Source organism: Chiloscyllium punctatum, unplaced genomic scaffold (genome assembly GCF_047496795.1).
Source record: "Chiloscyllium punctatum isolate Juve2018m unplaced genomic scaffold, sChiPun1.3 scaffold_158, whole genome shotgun sequence".
NCBI classification, from domain to species: domain Eukaryota; kingdom Metazoa; phylum Chordata; class Chondrichthyes; order Orectolobiformes; family Hemiscylliidae; genus Chiloscyllium; species Chiloscyllium punctatum.
The window spans coordinates 90,857-102,213 of NW_027309892.1; positions in this window are offsets into that span (position 1 = coordinate 90,857).

The window sequence follows — 11,357 nt, forward strand, 5'->3', positions numbered from 1 at the left end:
CTGTCCCGTTTAAATTCATTCTTTGTGTGTCTGTACGCACCTTTATACATATTTTAGAATTAGCTATTGAAACCACTTTTCTCTGGAAAGAATCATTCCCGATTTCAATAACTAGAAGGAAAACAAAACAAGCCTTGCTCCAAATTTTTCTTTATCATCCATCCCTCGTTTTGACGTTCTAAACTCTAGTTATAGATTCATCTGCCTGAGGGAAATTCATTCCTATTTATTGTCACAAATTTCACACCATCTGGAAAACATCCATATGGACACAACTGAGTTTTTCACACCACGTGTTCTATTGGTCTGTTCCACCACCCCATGAAACCCCGCCTTGTCTTTTCTAATGGCTTTATCCACCAGGACCTCAGTGGCTTCCTTTGCAATGTTTTAACCATTTGGCTTCATCGTCCTTCACTTTTGACTTTAAAGCCAGAGTCTGTTAACGGAAACAAAGGGGTGAACTAGCAGCAGACTGCCATTGGCGGACAGGCCCAGCCATGAAGTCTTGATGCTGAATGTATTCCTCCTGAGGCAGCCTGGCTTCCGGTGTTTTCCAGACCATGCCTGTTTTCTTTGGGTTCCCGTAGTTGTTTTGTCACTACGTAAGTAACAGAAGCATTAAGCCACTTCTGTGCACTTTTCCTCCCCACTGTTTCCCCGTTGCTCTACGGCTTCGACTGTCTCACGTTGTTCTTTCTGCCAATCTGGAGCATTAATTCCATCAGCTGCTTGCTATCCACATGTTCCTCGAAGGATAAATACAGAAGTGGAATTCAAAACACAAACAGATTGGCCCTGGAGTGAATGACTTCACGCTTTTTGATCAGACATAATTCCGAATAACAGTGAGGAAGCACGATCGGATGTTTGCTGCAGTATATGTGAGAAAGTGCAGCAAGGCCCACTGGCAAACAAGACTAGAGCTCAATCACTGTGCTGCGGATCCATGCGCGAATGTGTTCCTAATTTACTGACAAGAAAATGATGACCACGAGCAGAACAAACTGCATGACCCGAGGTTTGTGATGAAACCAGAGTTTTGTGGTTTAAACTCCTGCTTGAAACCCCCTTGTTTGCTATAACACTTTGTCAGCTTCCCAATATCCCGTTATGCGACTGCGATCAAAATGTGCTTAAACTCCTTTCAGAGGAAAAGCTTTGAAGTTTTCATCATATGAAAGACATGATGCAGTATTGATATACTTCACTGCCGTTGATTTCAACTCGTATCCCAGTTTTTCTACATCACTTGGTGAGTAACTCCTTTCCTAACAGCATTCTGCGATCTCCTGAGTGAAGAGATTTCATGCTTTATGGCCTTGATACATGAGGTTTCAGGCGCCAGACATGAAACAGTTAAAATCGAGCATGATCAAAATGTTGGAATTCGAGGTATGGTAGATGTCTGAGTGTGCTTTTTTAAAAAAAGAAATAAAATCTTGGTGTCGGGTTCGCTGGCTGAGTTGGCATTTATTTACCATCACTAATTGTTCTTGAGTGGGCTGTAGGACATTACAACGATAGATGGAGCGGAGACAGTATAAATATTTGAATAAAATGATGAAAACTTTGAGAATTAGCTGAGCGGTGATCGATGAAGAACCCCTGTTGCGGATACTCCTACGTGCAACAGAGTAGTTCGAAAACGTCAGGATTGCATCATTGGGTGAACAACCTGCAAACCCTTACCTTTCACTATGTGTGAGCCTGTGTGGAAAGATAAAGCTGCAAAGGCAGCAGCACACGGTTGGGAAAATGGGCGGTGGTAAAAACCTCATTCAAATAAGTTACAATATAACACAGAACAGCGATCAAACACACGCATGAATAGAGGCAGAGGAAGCTTGACCAGAGTAGAGAGGGAATGGGACAGGATGGATGGAAGGGCATCACGATAGTTTAGTCCGAAGGAATGGAAGAGAGTGAGCTGCAGGAGAGCAGAGATGTCGAAGAGCCGCACGATGTTAATGAGGTGAAGTATGTCTCCATAGTCATGACGTAACTGGTTCACACTCAGACAATTGTCAAGGATAAGACTGAGTCAGTGGTGAGGCAATTTCTCCACCAATGTGGCCGATGCTGCGCCCCAGCTCTTCTCATCCACTTCCAGCAACTCCACACTCAAGACCCACCCCTCCATCTATGAAAAAGGCAGAATCCCCCAGTCATCACCTTTCACCACACCAAACTCCATTGATATCGTATCATCCTTCGCCATTTCCGCCATTTGCTAACAGGCGCCACCAGCAGATATGAACTTCCCTCGCCACGTCTAGCTGCTTTCTGTGAAAATCATTCCCTCCGTGACTCCCTTGTCAGGTCCACGCCACGCACCAAACCACCCTCCCCTCGAGGCACCTTCCCACTACATGACAGGATTTGCAAAATCCACCCACACCTCCGCCTTTAACTCCGTCCAAAGACTCAATGGATTCTTCCACATCCATCAGAGATTTTCCTGCATTTCCGCACATGACATTTACTCTATCCGTTGGTCCCAATGCAGTCTCCTCTACATTTGGGAGACAGAGTGCCTAATTGCAGAGTGCTTCAGAGAACAACTCCGGAACTCCCACACCAGACGACATCACTGCCCTGTGGCCGAACACTTATCCATCTTATCCCAGATCTAATGTTCCAAGTTGGCACGAATCTCATGATGTTTCCTATCTGTCGATCTTCCTTCTCGCCGATCCGCTCCACCCTGCTCTCCGACCTATCACCATTACCCCACCTCAACCCACCTATCACACTCTCAGCTACCATGCTTCCTCCTATTTGTCTCTCTACCGCCTCGGCTCACAAACCTCGTTCTAAATGAAGGTCTCTTGCCTGAAACGTCGATTCTCCTGCTCCTCGGATGCTGGCTGTCCTGCTGTGCTTTTCTCAGACCACGCTTTCTTCTCAGTGGCGAGGCAGTGGATTTGTGTTGGGGATTGAAGTCACAGCCTCACTTTTGCATGATTCAATTGTAGGAAATGTCTGCTCTAACGGACAGGATGTAAGACAAGTGTCCGGACAGTGTTTGACCTCGAGCGAACAGGGCGTTGATGGTGTTCACATCCACCTGTTGACCTTCTCTTTCTCAGTAGTGGAGGTTGTGTGTATGAATGATTCTGGCAGAATTCCGGTCAAACAGCTGGTATCTAAATACCTTAACTTCAATCCCTATTTTCAGACAGATTCCAGCGTCTATGAGAGACTCTTTCTCATTTTCTGGATTTTTAAAAATTGTATAAAATCAATTTCGCAGTATATTATAAGGGGAAGATTAAAAAAAATCTCTCCACCATGATCTGATCAAATCGAGCATTTTATCCGAAATAGAACTTGATCAGAGATTGAACATGGGATGAAAAGGCTCTGATTACAGTGGGAGAGAATCTTTCACTTGTTGTGTGTGTGGACAAGGATTCTGCTATCATCAGAGCTCACAAACTACAACTGCTGTCATACTTAGGAGAGACTGTAGACATGTGAGGAATAAATTCTCCATCTGAGCTTGAACCCCATGAAAGCAATTATACTCTGGAACATGCTCTGTGTGTGGGAAGGCATACACTCCTTCTCTGGCCTGCTGCGACACGTGATCGATCACAATGAGGAGGAATCATCTCAATGTCTGGATTGCGTAAAATGCTTTAAAACGCCCGTTGATTGGATTATCCAACACCATGCTCATACTAATAAGAAATCCTTTATTGCTCCAGACTTTGGAAAATATTAATGCAGTTAATGCATGGGAAATGTGCTAACACGAATGAGAGTACTTTAAAACTTCTGGGGACCTGACGTCCAATCCACGTGCTCACCCGGAAGACAGACATCTTCAATTCCACAACTGTGGGACGTGCTGCAAATGTCCGAGCGACATGAAGTGACATCAACATTATTAACAGGTCTTTTCAACATCCAGAGTGGGAAGTGCTGCAAATGTTCCTGGTGCTGACATGGCATCAATGTGTTCACAAAGAAGATACATTTTAAATGCTCAGACTGTGGGAATCACTGTACAAGTTCCTTGGGATCGCTTAATTGTGAACGTCTTCAAATTGAGGAGAGACCTATCAAATATCTAATGTGAGGTATGTGCTCCCTGTCTCTGCAGGACTGATGTTCCATCGATATTTTCACAAAATGAGAGACATTTCAATGGTTTTCATTGTGGGACTAGGTTCAGGCGATTATCTCAACTCTCAGTACGCCAGCGAGTTTGCAGTGGGCAGAACATATTTACATGCTTCACTTGGAAAAAATTGTTTGCTCACTCATCGACCCTGCTGAGACAGGAGAGAGATCCAGTGGGGGAAGGAAATCACTCTCTCATCGAACATAGAAAAATACAGCGCAGTACAGGCCCTTTGGCCGTCAATGTTGCGCCGATCCAAGCCCACCTAACCTACACTAGCCCACTATCCTCCATATGTCTATCCAATGCCCGTTTAAATCACATAAAGAGGGAGAGTCCACCACTGCTACTGGCAGGGCATTCCATGAACTCACGACTCGCTGAGTAAAGAATCTACCCCTAACATCTGTCCTACACCTACCACCCCTTAATTTAAAGCTATGTCCCCTCTTAATAGCTGACTCCATACGTGGAAAATGGTTCTCACGTTCAACCCTATCTAAACCCCTAATCGTCTTATACACCTCTATCAAGTCACCCCTAAACTTTCTTTTCTCCAATGAAAACAGCCCCAAGTGCCTCGGCCTTTCCTCATACGATCTTCCTACCATACCAGGCAACATCCTGGTAAACCTCCTCTGCACCCGTTCCATTGCCTCCACATCTTTCCTTTCGTATGGCGACCAAAACTGCAGACAATACGCCAGATGCGGCCGCACCAGAGTCTTATACAACGGCAACTTCACCTCAGGTCTCCGGAACTCAATTCCTCTACCAGTACACCATATGCCTTCTTCACAGGACCATTTACCTGGGTGGCAACTTTCAGAGATCTGTGTACATGAGCACCAAGATCCCTCTGCTAATCCACACTATCAAGTATCCGACCATTAGCCCAGTACCCCATCTTCTTGTTAATCTTACCAAAGTGAATCAGTTCACACTTAGCTAAATTGAACTCCATTTGCCACCTTTCTGCCCAGCTCTGCAACTTATCTGTATCACGCTGTGACCTGCCACATCCTTCCTCACTGACAACAACTCCACCGACTTTCGTATCATAAGCAAACTTGAACACCCAACCTTCTAGCCTCTCCTCCAGGTCATATATAAAAATGACGAACAGCAATGGTCCCAAAACAGATCCTTGTGGAACACCGCTAGTCACTGCACTACAAGATGAACCTTTACCATCAACTACTACCCTCTGTTTTCTTCCAGCCAGCCAATTCCTAATCCAAACGTCCAACTCACCCTCCGTATTTTTTGCAATAGCCTACCATGGGGAACCTTATCAAACGCCTTACTAAAATCCTTTTCCAGCACATCTACCGCTTTACCCTCGTCCACCTCCTTAGTCACCTTCTCAAAGAATTCAATAAGGTGTGTGAGGCACGACCTGCCCTTCACAAAACCATGCTGAATATCCTTGATCACATTATTCCTATCCAGATGTTCATAAATCTTATCCCTTACAATTCTCTCTAAGACTTTGCCCACAACAGAAGTGAGACTCACCGGCCCATAGTTACTAGGTTTATCCCTACTCCCTTTCTTGAACAAGGTAACCACATTTTCTCTCCTGCAGTCTTCTGGCATTATTCCTGCAGTTAACGAGGACATAAAAATCAAGGTCAATGGCTCTGCAATCTCCTCCCTTGCTTCACAGAGAATCCTAGGATAAATGCCATCAGGCCCAGGGGACTTATCTATTTTCACACTTCCCAGAATTTCCAACACCTCTTCCCTACATACCTCAAAGCAATCCATTCTTATTAATTGTGACTCAATATTAACATCAGCAACAACATATCTCAACTGCGAATGGATTTGTTGTTCATGACATTCAGGGCGGAAAGCAAAGTTTTAACATTTTAGATAAATGTCAAACAAATCAATTTTGGATTGAATAATGTAGGAGAGGTCAATGTAAGGATGGGATTACGTAGTACTTGTGGAGTCTCTGGTGTTAGGGGCAAAGTGCTGGCATGGCTTGAGTTTTGGTTGACTGGCGGAAGGCAGACAATTGGGTGAAGTGGAATTTTCCAGAATTGTTAATCCATTTGCAAAATACGCAATGACAGGTGGAAGGACAGATTGCATTGAAGAGGTGGATAGGCTGCAGAATGACGTGGACGGGCTGCGTACTTGTATAAAAATGTTGCAGGTCGAACACTGTTTGAAAGAGAGGTCATAAAGTGATGGAATGATTAGAGCCCTCGACCATTTTTTGACGGGGAAAGGCTTCAGCGACCTACAGTTTAAAGGCACTTGAGAGATCAAGTTGAGGTTTCTCTTATGTTTAACATGCAGGTTCTGTTGGCTGTGAGGAGGGTAAATGCAATTTCAGCATTCATTCACGCGAGTTAAAAAACAACCACAGAGGTTTGCAACAGACATGATAAGACGTTCTCGTCAGATGCATTTGGATAATCGGGAGTAGCGTTTGGACCCATGTCTAAGGGAAGATATATTATGAGTTGTGGATAGGAGGTTAACAATGGCTGACTCAGTGGTGAGCACCGCTGTCTTCCATCCTCAGCGACACTTGTTCAATATCATCTTCGGGCAACTGTCTGCAGCTTGCAATCATTCCGGGAATGTCTGCGATTCCTCAACACAGGAAAGATATGACGTCATTTGGCCATGGGAAATGCAGAGTTACCGGCATTGGGTAGAGGTGTGAGTTTGAGTAAAATTATCTTCCCATGTTTCATGGGTTCTTCTTGGGCTGAATTGCCTGTTCCCACATTGTCGTGATTCTATTAGAACTTCTTTGATCGCACGGTTGAAGGACTTGCCGTCTCAGAACTTATTTATTGTTTAAAAAATCACAGTACCCATTTAAACATGCGGTCTCAAGTCAATCTCTTGAAAAATATAAGGCGTGGAGGAGCGTTCTTCAAAGAAATCATGAAGGCAAAATGAGCATATTAGATCGCATAGTGCACAAAGTTAAGGATAATCGAAAGAGATTTTATAATTACATTCAGAGCTGGTGACCAAATAGGATTCCAGAAAGATGTCGGAACTCACATCTGTCTTGGACCTCAGCAGATGGGAGAGATATTAAATGTTCATTTCGCATTGGTTTATACCGTGGAGAGCAAAATGGCGGCTACAAACAATGATGTTTTGAAAATAATTCGCATTGGAATGAAGAAGTTCCGGAGGACTTGGAAAATATATAGTCGGATATTTCTCTGGGATCTGATCTCATGAACCCAGGGCTTTGTGGGAAATCAGGGAAATAAACTGTTGGGCCCTTGTTAGAAATATTTTCATCATCTATTACTGCGAGTGATGTGCCAAATAATTTGGGGGTGGTTTTGTTGAGGAAGGGATGAATGGAGAAAACTGAAAACCATAGACCTGTGAGGCTGGCGAAGCTCGGGGCAAATTTGTTGGAAGCAATTCTGAACAGTAGGATTTATAAGCATTGGAGAGACGAGTAATGAATAGGGATAATCAGTATGGTTTCATGCGAGGTAATTTGTGTCTCACAAACATGGTTGGGTTTTTTTAGGACTTAACCAATAATATTGATGAGGACTAAGTTGTCGGCATTGTTCAGCTGGACTTTAATAAATCCTTTTAAAAGGTTCCACGTGGACGATTAATTTTTAAAGTTAGATCACATCGAATTCAAGGTGAGCTTTCCGATAAGAAATAAAAATTAATTTAATGGTCGTTGGCTGGGAACGGTGGTGGAGGGTAATTTTCAGACTGGAGGACCTTTACCAGCTGCGTTCCACAAGAATCAATGCTGAGCCCACTTCCCTTTTTACATTCATACAAATGATTTAGATTAAAATACAGAAAGCATGATCAGTGAGTTTGTCGATGACATCAGGATTGATAGTAGAGTGGACAGTACAAAAGGTTATGTCAGATTTTAAAAAAAGGTTTTCTCGTCAGATCAGTTTCTCTGTCCTCGATATTTAAAAGTGTAGAAGAAATGGATCATTCGTCCACCATGCAGCGCAGGTCATCAGACGTCCATATATTCTTGTCCCAGTTTGTAGCATTTGGCACATAAGCTGACGTGTTTTGATGTTTCCAGTTCAAATGTCAATGATATTCTTTCTGTGATCTTAAATGACACAACAACGGGACTGAAATTTGACACGGTCATACTGCGTTGTAACCCCGTTGAGGAAATTATTTTCATGTTCACTCATAGAGACAGACACACCAGCACACCCCCGACAGTGACTGAGCCGTCAGCATTATGTGTTTCAAGTCTGAAAGTTTCTTTGGAAAAAGGAAGCTTCACGTGCGAGACTAGCCAATTCAACAGAAAATGTGAACTGTTGCTGCGAGCTGGGGTATGAAATGGAAACTGAGTGGAAATAGTCCAACAAACTGCTCGTGTGTAACTTTAAATTTCCAAATTCCACCCAAACATTCCCTGCGACTCCTGTGATTTGACAGGATAGCGTTCAGCAGACATTTACCACTAAAAACAACCGACACACGCAAACTCGAAGCACTTTCAGTCTCGTACCTTCCTGTTTTTGTCCCTGCCCCATTTCCAACGTCCTCTGAACATCCAACTCCGTGCTCAATGAGCTGCTTGATACAAACAGAGACAGGTAATGCAGGCAATCGTTATCTCGAAAGCAGAGCCAGGAAATGTAAGACACAAGGACTTGCACACGGCTGGGTAATGTGACGCAACGATGTCATCTTCCTGATTATCCTGTGCACTGATTCCAGTTATTACCAATGGAAATTTCCCAATGGATGCCGTGACTGGCAGACAGATCAGGACAGAGTAGTTTATTCCCTTCATAGCTCAGGGACATTTTGCAAACAATTTACTCTTACTTCACAAACTGAGGTCCCCACAAATGGTCATGGTGATCACTAGCACAGGAAATGTGCTTTGGCCCACCACGTCTGCTCCAGTTCCACGTAATCCCCTAACTGTTCTTATCTCGTTTTGCAGAGTTGCAAATGGAGTCAGTAATGCAGGTGCACAAGTTAATGGGTCTCACCTCTTCTAAAAGGTTCTGCTTGTTCATCCCTGAAATGTGATTTTTTTCCAGATTCTCATCATTCGAAGCAAAGGACACACTCTCTTCCAGTTTACTCGCGGCTGTCAATTACAGTCAGATGAGAAACTGCATGAGAAAACCGGAGTGGATTTAAAGCCCATCACCTTACCCACTTGGCAGCAACTGCAGCAGCACACTACTGAACTGGTTTGCTAGTTCTCTCTCCCAGTGGAACTGAGGGACAGTGAAGAACTGTTAGGTTTGTTTCAATTCAATCAGTACAGCTTTGACAGTGTTAAACGTCGTGGAATCTATGGTCTGTGTGATCCATCCCGATAGTTGGAATGGATATTAAGTTAAAATCAAAAGCAGATAAATTAGAGAAACTAAACACGTCGGGCAACATCTGTGGAAAGAGAAACAGAGATAAAGATTCAGAACTTCTTCAGAAGTTTGTTAGACTTCTGTTTTCTCCGACAGGTACTGCAAACCTGCAGAGTTTCCACAGCAGTTTCTGCTTTAGTTTCTGATTCAGGGCATCCACAGCCCCTGGTTCGCCACAAAAACAATACAGAAACGCTTTTATGGTTCCTCACTGGGTAAGGTTTCCGTTTAGGAAACATATCCCTGAACACATTAAAAACACAAAACTACGCAGCAAGGAAACAGATGGAGTAAGTACAGCGACCATTCCATCCATGAGTGTATGCAACCCTCCACCCTCTCGATTAACTGCCGAAAGCGCTAACCCATGGCACCACAGAGACTGGGAACAAGCTTCTTGTAGCATCTCATAAAGCAGGCGGTGAGTGGCTCCAAGATTTTGCATTGCCTTCGCAGAATAACAATTGCCATCTAACGGGTATGCTTTTCCATTCTAAAGTCTGGAACAGTAATTGTGGAAACTAGAGAACAGTCTGATCCCACCCTCTGAAGGCACCTCCATGTGACTGGGAACCAGCTCTCCGACAACTGGGACCGTCTTCCTTCGAAAATTTCAGTGCCTTTTCTGTTCCCATGTTTTCTCATTGTCCTGGAGCTGAGATGAGTTTTGAATTTTTGACATGCAAACACTGGGGTGCATTCAATGTTTCAGATTAGCTCTTGTCCAGAGAATATCAGAGTCAATGTATCGGCCTCTTAAAGCATGGGGAGTTGTCGTGACTGTCTCTGCTCAGTCGCACAGTTCACCTTTCATTCTCTTCTGAATCTGCTAACCAAGGAATGTCTAAACATTCACAAAGCTGGAGAATTGAATTTCTGTTTTGCTTCTTGATTATTTTTCCACATTCCACTCTGCAACAATTTCCCAGCATCTTTTTCACAATCCTCTGCTTTGCACAAGTTCAAGAGATGAGGAAATCGTCTTTTGTGGAGAAATTCCTGACTCTGCGAACGGTTTTTTTGAAGCAAATAAGGTTAACGGGAGATAACCTGGAGAAGTTGAAAACGATGTTGGAGGGAGCAATGGGTATGGGAGAGTGGATGATCAGGAGGACCTTTTGCCTCCGACCAGTTCAACTCCCCAGAGGACTGGGAATGAGGACATTTAATGAAAAACAGCATTTGTGTCGAACAAACTTTGCGAATTCTAAATAAACCGCACAGGTCTGATATCTGTGGCTGGAGGAACAAAGCGATCGTTTTGAGTCAGGTCCTTTTCCGGTTCACAAACCAAGTTTCCTGATTGTCAACACATGAGCAGACCTGACAAAATGTGGGGTGATTGAGTCGGGTTTCCTGTCATTTGAAGGATTACGCATCCACCGGAAATTCATTTAAAATCAACAGTGAAGGAATCGTAGTTGTATGATTGAAACCTGCGCGGATAACCCCTAATGGATATCTAATACATTGCCTTACCCACTCAGCCTCAATTATTCCCCTGAGATGCTGATTAATATTTAAATTGGGGCTTCCAAGAGAAAACGCGAGTGCACTACTCGGTTTGTTCTGTCTGCACAATGACTCCAAAATTTGGCGTCCGCCTGTAATTGGTTAGAATGGATAGGCTGATAGGAAATTGGATTGAACAAAACATATTGATGAGAGAGAGATTGCTTGGGAAGATGCATTTTTATGACCAGAGAGATGAGTAATAATGTAATGGAACGAGAAATGAAGATGTCATCGTATTTTTAGAGCGCCTTTCAGCACTATCTGTATCCCAGGCACTGAAGAAAATTTGAAGCAGATGTGTCATTTTCAAATCAAATGTGCAAATC